Raw genomic sequence first — 14,885 nt, forward strand, 5'->3', positions numbered from 1 at the left:
AAGAAGAAGAGAAAAAAAAAATGGGCTGAAAAAATATTTGAAGAGATTATAGTCAAAAACTTCCCTAACATGGGGAAGGAAATAGCCACCCAAGTCCAGGAAGCACAGAGAGTCCCATACAGGATAAACCCAAGGAGAAACACGCTGAGACACATAGTAATCAAATTGGCAAAAATTAAAGACAAACAAAAATTATTGAAGGAAGCAAGGGAAAAACAACAAATAACATACAAGGGAACTCCCATAAGGTTAACAGCTGATTTCTCAACAGAACTTCTACAAGCCAGAAGGGAGTGGCATGATATACTTAAAGTGATGAAAGGGAAGAACCTACAACCAAGGTTACACTACCCAGCAAGGATCTCATTCAGATGCGATGGAGAAATCAGAAGATTTACAGACAAGCAAAAGCTAAGAGAATTCAGCACCACCAAACCAGCTCTACAACAAATGCTAAAGGAACTTCTATAAGTGGGAAACATAAGAGAAGAAAAGGATCTACAAAAACAAACCCAAAACAATTAAGAAGATGGTCATAGGAACATACATATCGATAATTACCTTAAACATGAATGGATTAAATGCTCCAACCAAAAGGCACAGTCTTGCTGAATGGATACAAAAACAAGACCCATACATATGCTGTCTACAAGAGACCCACTTCAGACCTAGGGACACATACAGACTGAAAGTGAGGGGAAGGAAAAAGGTATTTCATGAAAATGGAAATCAAAAGAAAGCTGGAGTAGCAATACTCATATCAGATAAAATAAACTTTAAAATAAAGAATGTTACAAGAGACAAGGAAAGATACTACATAATGATCAAGGGATCAATCCAAGAAGAAGATATAATGATTATAAATATATATGCACCCAACATAGGAGCACCTCGGTACATAAGGCAAATGCTAAGAGCCATAAAAGGGGAAATCGACAGTAACACACTCATAGTAGGGGACTTTAACACCCCACTTTCACCAATGGACAGATCGTCCAAAGTGAAAATAAATAAGGAAGCCCAAGTTTTAAATGACACACTAAACAAGATGGACTTAATTGATACTTGCAGGACATTCCATCCAAAAACAATAGAATACACTTTCTTCTCAGGAGCTCATGCAACATTCTACAGGATAGGCCATATCTTGGATCACAAATCAAGCCTTGGTAAATATAAGAAAATTGAAATTGTATCAAGTATCTTTTCCAACCACATGCTATGAGACTAGATATCAATTACAGGAAAAAAACTGTAAAAAATTCAAACACATGGAGGCTAAACAATACATTACTAAGCAACAAAGAGATCACAAAGAAATCAAAGAGGAAATAAAAAAAAATACCTAGAAACAAATGACAATGAAAACACGACAACCCAAAACCTAAGGGATGCAGCCAAAGCAGTTCTAAGAGGGAAGCTTATAGCAATACAATCTTGCCTCAAGAAACAAGAAGTATCTCAAATAAATGCCCTAACCTTATACCTAAAGCAATTAGAGAAAGAAGAACAAACAAACCCCAAAGTTAGCAGAAGGAAAGAAATCATAAAGATCAGATTGGAAATAAATGAAAAAGAAATGAAGGAAGCAATAGCAAAGATCAATGAAAATAATAGCTGGTTCTTTGAGAAGATAAACAAAATTGATAAACCATTAGCCAGACTCATCAAGAGAAAAAGGGAGAACACTCAAATCAACAGAATTAGAAATGAAAAAGGAGAAGTAACAACTGACACTACAAAAATACAAAAGATCATCAGAGATTACTACAGGCAACTGTATGCCAATAAAATGGACAACCTGGAGGAAATGGACAAATTCTTACAAAAGCACAACCTTCCAAAACTGAACCAGGAAGAAATAGAAAATATAAACAAGCCAATCACAAGCTCTGAAATTGAAACTGTGATGAAAAATCTTCCCACAAACAGAAGCCCAGGACCAGATGGCTTCACAGGCAATTCTATCAAACATTTTGAGATGAGCTAACACCTATCCTTCTCAAGCTCTTCCAAAATATATCAGAGGGAGGAACACTCCCAAACTCATCCTACGAGGCCACCATCACCCTGATACCAAAACCAGACAAAGATGTCACAAACAAAGAAAACTACAGGTCAGTACATCTGATGAACATAGATGCAAAACTCCTCAACAGTATACTAGCAAACAGAATCCAACATCACATTAAAAGGATCATACACCATGATTAAGTGGGATTTATCCCACAGATTCAAGGATTCTTCAATATATGCAAATCAATCAGTGTGATACACCATATTAAAAAATTGAAGAAGAAAAACCATATGATCATCTCAGTAGATGCAGAAAAAACTTTTGACAAAATTCAATACCCATTTATGATAAAAACTCTCCAGAAAGTAGACATAGAGAGAATCTACCTCAACATAATAAAGGCCATATATGACAAACCCACAGCCAACATTGTTCTCAGTCATGAAAAACTGAAACCATTTCCCGTAAGATCAGGAACAAGTCAAGATTGGTCACTCTCACCATTATTATTCAACATACTTTTGGATGTTTTAGTCACAGCAGTCAGAGAAGAAAAAGATATAAAAAGAATCCAAATCATAAAAGAAATAAAACTGTCACTGTTTGCAGATGACATAATACTTTACATTAGAGAAATCTAAAGATGCTACAGAGAACTCCTAGAGCTAATCAGTGAATTCGGTTGAGTAGCACAATATAAAATTAATGCACAGAAATCTCTTTTATTCCTATACATTAATGAAGAAAAATCTGAAAGAGAAATTAAGGAAACACTCCCATTTAACATTGCAACAAAAAGAATAAAATACTTAGGAATAAACCTACCTAAGGAAACAAAAGACCTGTATGCAGAAAACTATAAGACACTGATGAAAGAATTAAAGATGATACAAACAGATGGAGAGATATACCATGTTCTTGGATTGGAAGTATCAACATTGTGAAAATGACTCTACTACCCAAAGCAATCTACAGATTCAATGCAATCCCTATTAAACTACCAATGGCATTGTTCACAGAACGAGAACAAAAAATTTCAGAATATGTAGGGATACCCAGAAGACCCTGAATAACAAAAACAATCTTGAGAAAGAAAAATGGAGTAGGAGGAAACAGGCTCCCTGACTTCAGACTACACTACAAAGCTATAGTAATCAAGACAGTATGGTACTGGCACAAACACATAAATATTGATCAATGGAGTGGGATAGAAATACCAGAGATAAACCCACACACATTTGGTCACCTTATCTTTGATAAAGGAGGCACCAGTATACAATGGAGAAAAGACAGCCTCTTCAATAAGTGGTGCTGGGAAAACTGGACAGCTACATGTAAAAGAATGAAACTAGAACACTTCCTAACACCATACACAAAAAATAAACTCAAAATGGATTAAAGACCTAAATGTAAGGCCAGACACTATAAAACTATTAAAGGAAAACAGGTAGAACACTCTATGACATAAATCGCAACAAGATCCTTTTTGACCAACTCCTAGAGAAATGGAAATGAAATGAAAAACAAAAATAACCAAATGGGACCTAATGAAACTTAAAAGTTTTTTCACAGCAAAGGAAACCATAAAAAAGACGAAGAGACTGTCCTCAGAATGGCAGAAAATATTTGCACACGAAGCAACTGACAGAGGTTTAATCTCCAAAATATACAAGCAGCTCATGCAGCTCAATATCAGAAAAACAAACAACCCAATCCAAAGATGGGCAGAAGACCTAAATAGATACTTCTTCAAAGACGAATTACAGATTTCCAACAAACACATGATAAGCTGCTCAACATCAGTAATTAGAGAAATGCAAATCAAAACTACACTTAGGTATCACCTCACACTGGTCAGAATGGCCATCATCAAAAAATCTGCAAACAATAAATACTGGAGAGGGTGTGGAGAAAAGGGAACTCTCTTGCACCGTTCATGGGAATGTAAATTGATACAGCCACTCTGGAGAACAGTATGGAGGTTCCTTAAAAAACTAAAATTAGAACTACCATACAACCCAGCAATCCCACTACTGGGCATATACCCTGAGAAAACCATAATTCAAAAAGAGTCATGTACCACAATGTTCATTGCAGCACTATTTACAATAGTCAGGACATGAAAGCAAACTAAGTGACCATTGACAGATGAGTGGATAAAGAAGATGTGGCACATATATACAATGGAATATTCATCAGCCATAAAAAGAAGCGAAATTGAGTCATTTGTAGTGAGGTGGATGGACCTAGAGTCTGTCATACAGAGTGAAATAAGTCAGATAGTGAAAAACAAATACCATATGCTAACACATATATATGGAATCTAAAAATAAAAAGTGGTTCTGATGAACCTAGGGGCAGGACAGGAATAAAGACACAGACGTAAAGAAAGGACTTGATGACACGGGGAGGGGGAAGGGTAAGCTTGGACGAAGTGAGAGAGTGGCATGGACATATATACACTACCAAATGTAAAATAGATAGCTAGTGGAAAGCAGCTGCATGGCACAGGGAGATCAACTCGGTGCTTTGTGACCACCTACAAGGGTGGGGGGGTGACGTAAGAGGGAGGAGATATGTGGATATATGTATGCATATAGCTGATTCACTTTGTTATACAGCAGAAACTAACACAACACTAAAGCATTTATGCTCCAATAAAGATGTTAAAAAAATTACATTCACAAATCATATTTTATGACAGAAAAGCTTCCTATTACATTGCAAGTTTAAAAAATTACTTATATCGTCTTATGATTTAAAATTTGTACAATAGTTTTAAGAATTCATGGAAAATTGAAAAAAATTACAGTGGTTATTTTGAGTATAGGAGCTACTTACTATTTTCATTTAAAAAAAAGTCCTTGATAGTATTTCAAAATATTCTATAATTTTATATTAGCTATTTATAGTTATATTAGTATGTATTATATTTTTATTTCTATGTTTTTTATGCTTTATAATTAGGATGCAATATTCATTATATTATTAAAATGAAAAAAACCAGAAACAAACTCATACTATATTATGTTTTATCACTGAAAAAAAAATAAAGCATTCTAGTAAAATAGAATGTGGTTGAGCAATGCCAGTCTTCCTTTGCTAAACTCTCTTTTACAGTTTAATGTCACAATTAACAATCATAAGAGCCAAGAGTTATAGAGCATTACCATGTGTGTGGCATGAATTTAAGTGTTTTATATGTATTAACTCCTTTAAACCTCACAACAGCATTTACTCAGAAACTGAGGCACAGAAAGGTTAAGTAACTTGCCCAAGGTTACACAGCTAAATAAAAGTATTAATAGATTCTGGATCTGAATCCTCACAGTTTGTTTACAGAACCTGGGCTTTCAATCCCCATACTTATGCCCTTTCTTATCGCAAAAGAAAAAAAATAATGGACAAAAAAATATCAAGACCAGTGATGTAACTATATAATATAACTGGAGACGGGTCTGAGATGCAGGGGCATTCTGGTTGGATAAATATGCAATTAAGTAAGAGTATCTGAAATATTGTCTGTGGCAGCTTGGGGCAGAATGTGAAGTAATGAGTAACAATCTTAGCTTTTCTTTACATTTCAGTTGATAGCTAATAATTATGGATAGATAATTCAAATGTGTTATAACAATAACCCTTCCTTCCTTTCCTTCCTTCCTTCCTTCCTTCCTTCCTTTCTCCCTCCCTCCCTCCCCCCTCCCTTCCTCCCTCCCTCCCCCCTCCCTTCCTCCCTCCCTCCCTCCCTTCCTTCCTTCTTTCCTTCCTTCCTCAGAAAGGATTCTCATGTTTTTTTCCAGACAATTTTTTAAATTTTTTAAGGCCTCTACTAGCCCACAGGCTCAATAGCTGGTTCTTTATAAAATGTGCCCTATGTAGGTTTTTGCTTCAGGAAATCTCACCAAACTTTACCTTCTCAACCTACTCCCTCCATCTTGTGCCTCCTATATGGAACTCAGATCTGATTCTTGCCAGTGACCAATGTCTATCCTCCACCCTGGTGCCAACCAGGATCTGATGGTCCCTTGCTTTACTATGCTGTCTTGCCTTGGACAGAGGTTTGGTTCCCTTTGCTCTCACAATTGCACCAGTGGGATCACACTCTACTGAAGCTTAGGGCAGAGTATCCACCCTCCTCTCACTAGAAAATATAAAACCAAAGCAAACAAATAAGCAAAATGTTACCCAAAACCAAAACATTTTTTTTTTTTTTTTTGCTGAAAGTAGTTTGGTCAATATGATGACTTGTTTGAAAATAAATAATATAACTGTATTGGTCTGCTCGGGCCAGGTATGTTCAAGCCCCATAAAATGTCTGCTCTCTTATTCTCTGTGCATCGCTTACTCTACCTGGCCCCACCTCACCCTTCTGAGCATGATTGCCTTCCCCTCCTAAGCTGAAAGTTTTAATCAGTAACTACCTGTGTGATTGGCCCAACACCCAGCTAACAATTTTTCTAGCCCTGGGACAAGAATAGCTCCAGTATATTCTGTCATCAACAGGAAAACAGCAGCCCTTGCCCCAGTCGCCCTGGCAAGGAGGGAGCTCTTCTGAAGTCATGGCCCCTATAACTGACAGCCTCCTCCTCACCGCCCCTGTGTAGCAAAGATTGCTGCTGTGTCCTGCCTGTCCTTGGCTGTACACCCATACAGGGTGGGGTGTGGGGTGTGGCTCCAGGACCTTTGCCTCTGACTTGTAAGATACCCTGTCCAACAAATCACTGATGTCTCTGTCACTGGCTCTGGGTTCTTCCTTCGGTCTCACAACTGGGCAGTTGCAAGGATTGCAGGACTGCCAGGTGCAGCACAACAGGCCACCATAACAAAATCCCACAGACTGGGTACCTTAAACGAAAGAAATGTATTTCTTACTGTTCTGGAGGCTAGAAGTCCAAGATCAAGATGTCAGCAGGGGGCTTCCCTGGTGGCGCAGTGGTTGAGAGTCCGCCTGCCGATGCAGGGGACACGGGTTCGAGCCCTGGTCTGGGAAGATCCCACATCCCGTGGAGGGTTAGGCCCGTGAGCCATGGCCGCTGAGTCTGCGTGTCCGGAGCCTGTGCTCCTCAACGGGAGAGGCCACAACAGTGAGAGGCCTGCGTACTGCAAAAAAAAAAAAAAAAAGAAAGAAAGATGTCAGCAGGTTTGGTTTCTCCTGAGACCTCTCTCCTGGCCTTGTGGATGACCATCTTCTCATGTCCTCACATGGCCTTTTCTTTGTGCATCCATATCCCTGGCGTTTCTTCCTTTTCTTTGAAGGACACCAGTCAGACTGGATGAGGCCCTAGGACCTCATTTACCTCCTTAAAGACCTTATCTCCAAATACAGTCACAGTGGGAGTTAGTGCTTCAAACCATGAATTTGGGAGAGACACAAATCAATCCATAACAATCACCACATTACTTTTTTGAGCATTAGCCATTTGCGTGACATTTTCTCTTTCATTTTATATAAAATGGGATTTTACTATGTTTGCTGTATAGTGACTTGTTATGTGATATTTAAGTTATCGTCAACTATTTAGACTATTACTACTGCTACTAGAAATAATAATAGTAACACTAACACCAATATCAATACCATTAGTAACTAACTCCTAGGGTTAACGTGAAGATTTAATAAAATATAGATTGCACAAATAGATTCACTGCAATTCCTGCCCCCCCCATTAAGTGGTTAATGAATGCTAGTATAATTTAAAATTTTTTTTCTATCTCAGACCTATGTTTCCAGCATGAGATACAAACCACTGAGCATATCTTGCAAGGAAGTTTCTGATTTTGTGCCTACCAAATATATCTTCTTTCAAGGACACTTTCCTGACTCCTCTGAGGTGAAGTTAGGTTGCCCTTTTCTGAGCTTCCATAGCATCTTTGATTTCCCCATTAGAGTGTTCATCACAGCTCATTCTTAATGCTTGTGTGTCTTCTCTGGTAGATCAGAAGCTTTCTGATTATGCAACTTGTTCATTATATCCTCAGCATCTTGTACTGTACCTGGCATAGAGTTGACACTTCCTCTGCTTGGCTTCTAATATGGGCATGTCTTCTCTTCCTTTATAGTAAGCTTACTAACTGCTCCCCCTATCTCCCAGGATTGTTGACAGGACCAGATGAGACAATGCATGTGAAGTAGGTAATGTATTTAAAGTACTTCACAAATTAAAAGCATCTGAATAATTTGTATATAACCTTGCACAAGGTTAATAAATCTTAATAGTTCAGAAAATTGTAATTGAGTTTTAATTGGCGAATGTTAATGTGTGTTCTCCACCAATATTTAGTAATTATATTTTTAAAAAGGTAGGAGACATTTCTAGCAGTCGAGATCTTCATAATATATTTCAACACATAATAAATTCATGAACATTTCTTATATCCTAGAACAGTTGTGTATCTTAAAAACTCATAGTCATAAGCATTCTCTGGATTTTTGCAGAATTAATCCTGAATAATTAATGAATATAAAAGAGTTGGACAAGTACTGTAGAATGCTAATCATTTGTTTCAATGTCAATTAGAGAAAAATATTCCTTTTGGCCTGCCAACTTGGAATATGTACTGTAAAATTAACTTTTAATTTACAAATATGAAATGTCTCAAATTGTTAATGAATATATTGAGAATAGAGTTCTATGTCACTGGAAAGTTATAGTTTATATAAAAAATTAGAAACACTGGGATTTAACAGAATTATTAACTGTATTGAGAAGTTCTTACAAATATGTGTAGTTTATAGATCAATATTTACATAATGTTTACATATTTCCTCAAAAATGGTATGATATCTTAAGCACTAATGACTTAGGAGTTATATCAAATGCAAGTCTTAAATAATTTTAGGCAAAATGAATATAAATTTAATGCATACAGAATTGAAGAGGCATTTATCTTACAGGTCTCTCAAATGCATATGTCTTGATTATTCTGCTCCTAAGGATCTTGCTCAGTTTCATCTCAGTCATGATTTATTGGCACTTGTTCAAAGTTTCAGCCATAAAGTAAAGGTGAAAGTCGATGTAACACTAAATGAAAATTCTTAAAATATGTAGACTGCTTCCGTGAATTTAGCTAAGAAAAGCAACTTCTAGGTTAAAGGATGAGAAAAATAATTTAACTATTTATTTGGCCTTGAGTTAGGATTTAACTTTACTCATAAGGAGAGAAAAAATCTTTCTGTTAGAAGGTGAAATTACCTTATTAAACAGTTGAAAGATTGTTCATTTAGACTTGGAGAGTATTTTCTAGGCATTGAGTTCATCATTGGGGAATGCCTCTGTCTGTAGTTACAGAATCATTTGATTGACAAACCTGAACTGAAAGTTCATGGAATTTGTCCTTTTTCATTGTTTATCTGCACACATGGCCTAGAGTTGTAAGAATTGGTCTTTTTCCTAGGATGAAACTAGTAATGATTCTACAATGATGAGAAAAATGTAAATTGTGAACTTAGTGGATAAAGCACTGGATTGTAAATCAGATGACTGAATTTAAGACTTATTTGCCACTGATTCACTCTGTGAACTTAGGAAGACCTATATTCTAAATGAGTCTTGAGTTTGTTTTTTAATCTGTAAAATGGTGATAATGCTTACCTCACAGGGCTCTTGAGAGGATTAAATAAGATGTTGGGTGTGTAAGTACTTTATAAACCATAGGATATTATACAAATACAAATAATTTTTAATAGAAGATTAACAATTTTGTTTCACTAACAAATAAATTAAAATCTTGGTTCAATTTGTTCTTGGATAAATAGATCTTGCTTTGCATTTTAGCCTATTCATTTCTAAAGGAACTGAACTAATTTTAATGGACTAATTATTTTCAGAAAAACTCCAGTGTCTTAGGTAAAATATGCTATTTATGTTTATGTAAAAACTATGAGTTAATACTCAATGAATTTCAGATGACCTCTATTTTAATATGCTAAAAGAAGAATAGCATGATATTGTGATTTTAAGTTTAGTGTTTTTTCATATTTACAATGCATTTCTATACTTCCTTTTGGTTAATCTTGGGTAATTTAGACAAGTTTTAAGTGTATATTAGGAAGTATGTTAATACCTAAATTGTGTTTTTAGTAAATGTGAACTTAGTTTTCCTCTGTAAGATCTAAAATATCACTTTCACCGTAATCCTGCCCTCAAAGCTGTGGTGTCCAATGTTATTGATTTGGCCTTTCAGGAATCAAATCCATTGTTCTGGCTAGTTAAGCACTGAGCCATAAATGGAGCTGTTGTTAAAAAGTTATGAAGTCACAAACTTGGCCCAAGCTTATCCACTTATCTGTAGCCAGAGTCAGGAATCTGCCTTCATTTTCACAGACACACGTTGGAGTTCTAAGGCATCAGGGTATGAGAGACAAGGCTGTTGACTAAATGCTGTCTCTACAGTCTGAATCAGTTAGCTGCCCTCACAGCTTCCCCTCACGAGGCTGGAACTTGGCCACTACAGGGCAGCTCAGGACCAGGTGGAGGTGGTTGGGAAACCAGGTAGGAGTGATTTTCCTTTGGTGGTTATTTCTTCAAGGCAAGGATGCAACTTATTGGCTAACCAGTTGAAGTTACCCCTTGAGGAAAGAACAAGTGTCATCAAGCAAAATGGGCTCTTCAGTTTCATAATGTTAATGGGACAATCCATCAAAAGTCTCACACCTTTTTCCCCCAAAAGTCTACAGCAAAGCAGTCTTCCATATGGTTACTAATCTCTCAAAACAAATAAAAAACTGTGGGACTACATTTCCTTCATCTTTTTGCATTGTGAAGGTCCTAAAAGCAAGTATCACAGTTGTTAAACATAAATGCATAATTTCATACAATAAAAATGTAATAGCTATTCCCCATAAGGGCAGGTTAGGTAGTGGGTTATTCGAATCAAACTCTCTGGCTGAAAACAACTCTGAATAAATCACCTTAAAAGCACTGAGGAGTTGTGGGAGTTCCCTGTTGTCCTAGTGGTTAGGATTCCAGGTTTTCACTGCCGTGTCCTGGGTTCAGTCCCTGGTTGAGGAACTGAGATCCCTCAAGCCGCTTGGTGTGGCCATAAATAAATAAATAAATAAATAAATAAATTTTAAATAAATAAATAAATCTGCATTACAAAACTAACCCTAAAAAAAACCCACTGAGGAGTTGTAAAGATTATGCAGCCCTAGCAGACCCATTTTGAGGGGGAGCTTGACCAAAGAGGTTAGAGGACTATTTGAGTGCCGAAGTTGCTTTTGCCTTGAAGACATTGGAGGGGTAAGGGTGAGGATGAAGATGAACCACAACTAATCGGTCACCTTCTGATCCTACCAACCCCACAGGTCCAGAGAGAAGGCTTCTCTAGACCTAAGCAGAGCAGGAAAAGGGAAAGGAAGGGGGATAAAATAGACCTGAGAACACCTGTCCTCATACAGATTTGTACCCTAGGAACATATAGCGTAGATGGTCAGTGAATTTGGTTTGATGTGATCTCCGACTTGTAGAGCCCCCAAAACACAGCCAGAAGGAGGAAATCACACTTATTACAAGCCTTGTGGAATCTCCACAAATGATTGTTTTTGATTTAATACAGTTTTATTTTTCAAAATGGACAGTTGGTGGGACCTGTTCTGCATCTTCACCAGCAGCTGGGGCATCTCCACCCTTGGTGTTTCTGGTGTAAATTACTTGAGCTCTGTACTTTGAAACCAGTTTCAGAAGTCCTTTACTAAGGAGCTCCTGAAGGGCTACCCTGGTGAAGGAACCACAAATCTTATTTCTCAGAGACCACAGCTGGGATTATAAGCTTATAGTTGGGAACTTCCTTACAGAGTTTGTCATATGTTGCTTTGTTAAACAAGCCTACGTTATTGAGCTTCTCCCAAACTTTGTGTTTGGACCACGTCTTCTTTTTTGCCTTGCCCCCAGAATTGTTCCCTGGGTCTTTGTCTTTCTTATCTGACTTTCTGGCATCTTTCTTCTTTTTGTCATCCTTGGGCAGCATAGCAAAACTCAAAGAGCAGCTGCTACCACTGCCTCCTTGCTAAGATGTTGGACCCAAAGTCCACAAATAGTTTTTTAAGGGCAATAACCAGTAAAACAGTTGAAGATAATTAGGCGCTTAGGAAATTTAAAAAATAATCAGACATGGACAACTTACATTAATTGGTAATTTTGATGAATATTATGACAAAATCAGACTAATCCATTATGGGGTCCTCTCTCCTAAAGCACACATTGTGTTATGATGTAAATATCATGACCACCATCTTTATATTCCTCAATATAAGTAACAAATAAATGTTCTTTAATAATTAAGTATCACAGAAGTAGTTGCATGTTGTATGCTTTTTAGTGGAGTGTTGAATATTAGTTATTAACACTCTTTTATTTAATTATACCGAACTATGGTCTACCTTAGTACAATATCTAATGTTTCTAAAACAGACATCAATGATTGGTATATAAACAGATAGTTCCAATAATAGTCATGCAGAATCATTGTCTGAATTGTCTTTGTGCTCCATAATATTTAGAGAATAGTACAAGATAAATCTAGTTTCCATTTTTAAACTCCAATGTAGCTAGAGTAGAAAACAAAAACCTAACAGTTAAAGTGACAATAATGAATTTTTCACTCAAATCCAAAGTGGTTACTATAGTAACTTAAAATTGGATCATTATAATAAAAGTAGAATGAAAGGATAATTTCAAATGCTATATTAATTTTTTGAAGTATGGAGAGGGGAGTTGCTGTTTCATATTTGAAAGAGACTAGATTGCTGTTGAAGCTTCTAAGAAGACTGATTTCATCTTATCTGCCTTCTCTTTTATATTAATGTAAAAAAACCTCTGACTGCAGTCATTAAGTAGGAGAGAAGAGAACTGTTAGTTTTGCTCATATTAATCTCTCTAAGACTGATGGCAATAACTTTCTACCAACAATTCATAATTACCTGTGGGAATGAAGGGCAGATTGTGTGAAAAAGTGCTTTACAAATGACCTAAAGGATCTAATTTTTGATGTTTCTTTTCTACTTTCTGTACCACCAAGATAGAGAGGTACAGACACAGATGCAGGTATAACACAAAAGATTTAACTAAAGAGGGAAGGAGGGCTTCCCTGGTGGCACAGTGGTTGAGAGTTCCCCTGCTGATGCAGGGGACACGGTTCGTGCCCTGGTCCGGGAGGATCCCACATGCTGTGGAGTGGCTGGGCCCGTGAGCCATGGCTGCTGGGCCTGCATGTCCGGAGCCTGTGCTCTGCGACGGGAGAGGCCACAACAGTGAGAGGCCCGCGTACAGCAAAAAAAAAAAAAAAAAAGAGGGAAGGAGTTTGGGATGAGTATGGAGCTGCATTCAGCAGGTCCCATATAAAAACCACTGGGGTTGTATTGTAGTGAGGTCACTTTAAAACTTCATGCTAGTGGTACAGTCATTGTCAGAAAGTGGTTGGTGCTAGCACAGCTTCCTGGTCTGGAACTTATATGTGGAATCTAAAGTATGCCACAAATGAACCTATCTACGAAACAGAAACAGACTCACTGACATAGAGAACAGATTTGTGGTTGCCTAGGGGGAGGGAGAATGGGGGAGAGATGGATTGAGAGTTTGGAATTAGTAGATGCAAACTATTATATATAAAATGGATAAAAAACAAGGTCCTATTATATAGCACAGGGAACTATATTCAATATCCTGGGATAAACCATAATGGAAAAGAATATAAAAAGAATGTATATATGCAATAACTGAGTCACTTTGCTCTACAGCAGAAATTAACACAACATTGTAAATCAACTATACTTCAATAAAAATTAAAAAAAAAGAAAGGGGCTGATTAAGAAACTAAGAATAAGTAACTGATGAAAAGAGAAACCTCAAAAATTAGTGCCTCTGACTCCCATAAACAGGGATAAGCCACTCTCTTCTTAGTGCACATTCAGTCTTCTTGTCTTCCTTCCTTTCTTCTTTCCTTCCTTCCTTCCTTCTTTCCTTCCTTCCTTCCTTCTTTCCTTCCTTCCTTCCTTCCTTCCTTCCTTCTTTCCTTCCTTCCTTCCTTCCTCCCTCCCTCCTTCCCTTCCTCTCCATCTTTCTTTCTCCTTTATTTCTCTCTTCTTTCCACAAATGTTCATTGAGAAACTTCTATATTCCAGGCCCTGTGCTGGCCATTAGGAATATACTACTGAACAATACTGATGTAGTTCTGCCTTCATTAAGCTTATAGTCTAGTTTAGTGGAAGATACAGACAATAACCAATTACATGGATAATTATTTAATTACAATGATATTTGGGTGTAGACTGAAAAATAAAAGCACAACATGAGAGCTGTGAGTTCAGGTGTATTTGGGGCTTACTGAGGACTTTAGCCTGGGAGACAGACTCTCAGATAGCTCTGAGGAACTGTTCTGAAGAGGTAGAGGAGGAGGTCAGTATATAAGTGATTTTAGGGAAGGGGATATGTGCAATCAAGCACACACATCTTGGTAGAAGGTTGCTGCTAGTCACAAGGAGCAGATGTCTCCATTAATAATTTTAGAACTTTCCTAGGTATGAGAAGATGCAAGAAATTGGGTTCATAAACTTTTCTCCTGAAAATATCTAACTATCTGAAGGCCGGTTCTGCCAGATTTTTGCAAAGCAGAGGGTGTCTCATTCTTGATCTCCACCCTGAACTCCTTTCAGTGTGTGTTGAAGGTCAGTGACTGCAGTGGCTAGTGACTTCATTCTTGTAGAACCAGATGTGGAGTGACATTCTTTAGTTTGCAAGGGCTAAAATTTAAAATTACAGGGGGCACTGAGAGTATACAACAGGAAAAAAACCTCATCTGAGGGGATAAAGTTTTTGTGAGGAAATGATATTCACATTGATTACTGCAGGGTGAATAGGACTTAGCCAGC

At 37.2% G+C, this 14,885-nt stretch overlaps 1 pseudogene; it reads right to left on the bottom strand.

Annotated features, from left to right (window-relative positions):
* Positions 1-11,577: 11,577 nt before the first annotated feature.
* On the bottom strand, positions 11,578-11,986 carry LOC132481601 (small ribosomal subunit protein eS25-like; annotated as a pseudogene).
* Positions 11,987-14,885: the final 2,899 nt, after the last annotated feature.

Source organism: Mesoplodon densirostris, chromosome X (assembly GCF_025265405.1).
Source record: "Mesoplodon densirostris isolate mMesDen1 chromosome X, mMesDen1 primary haplotype, whole genome shotgun sequence".
Taxonomy (NCBI): Eukaryota; Metazoa; Chordata; class Mammalia; order Artiodactyla; family Ziphiidae; genus Mesoplodon; species Mesoplodon densirostris.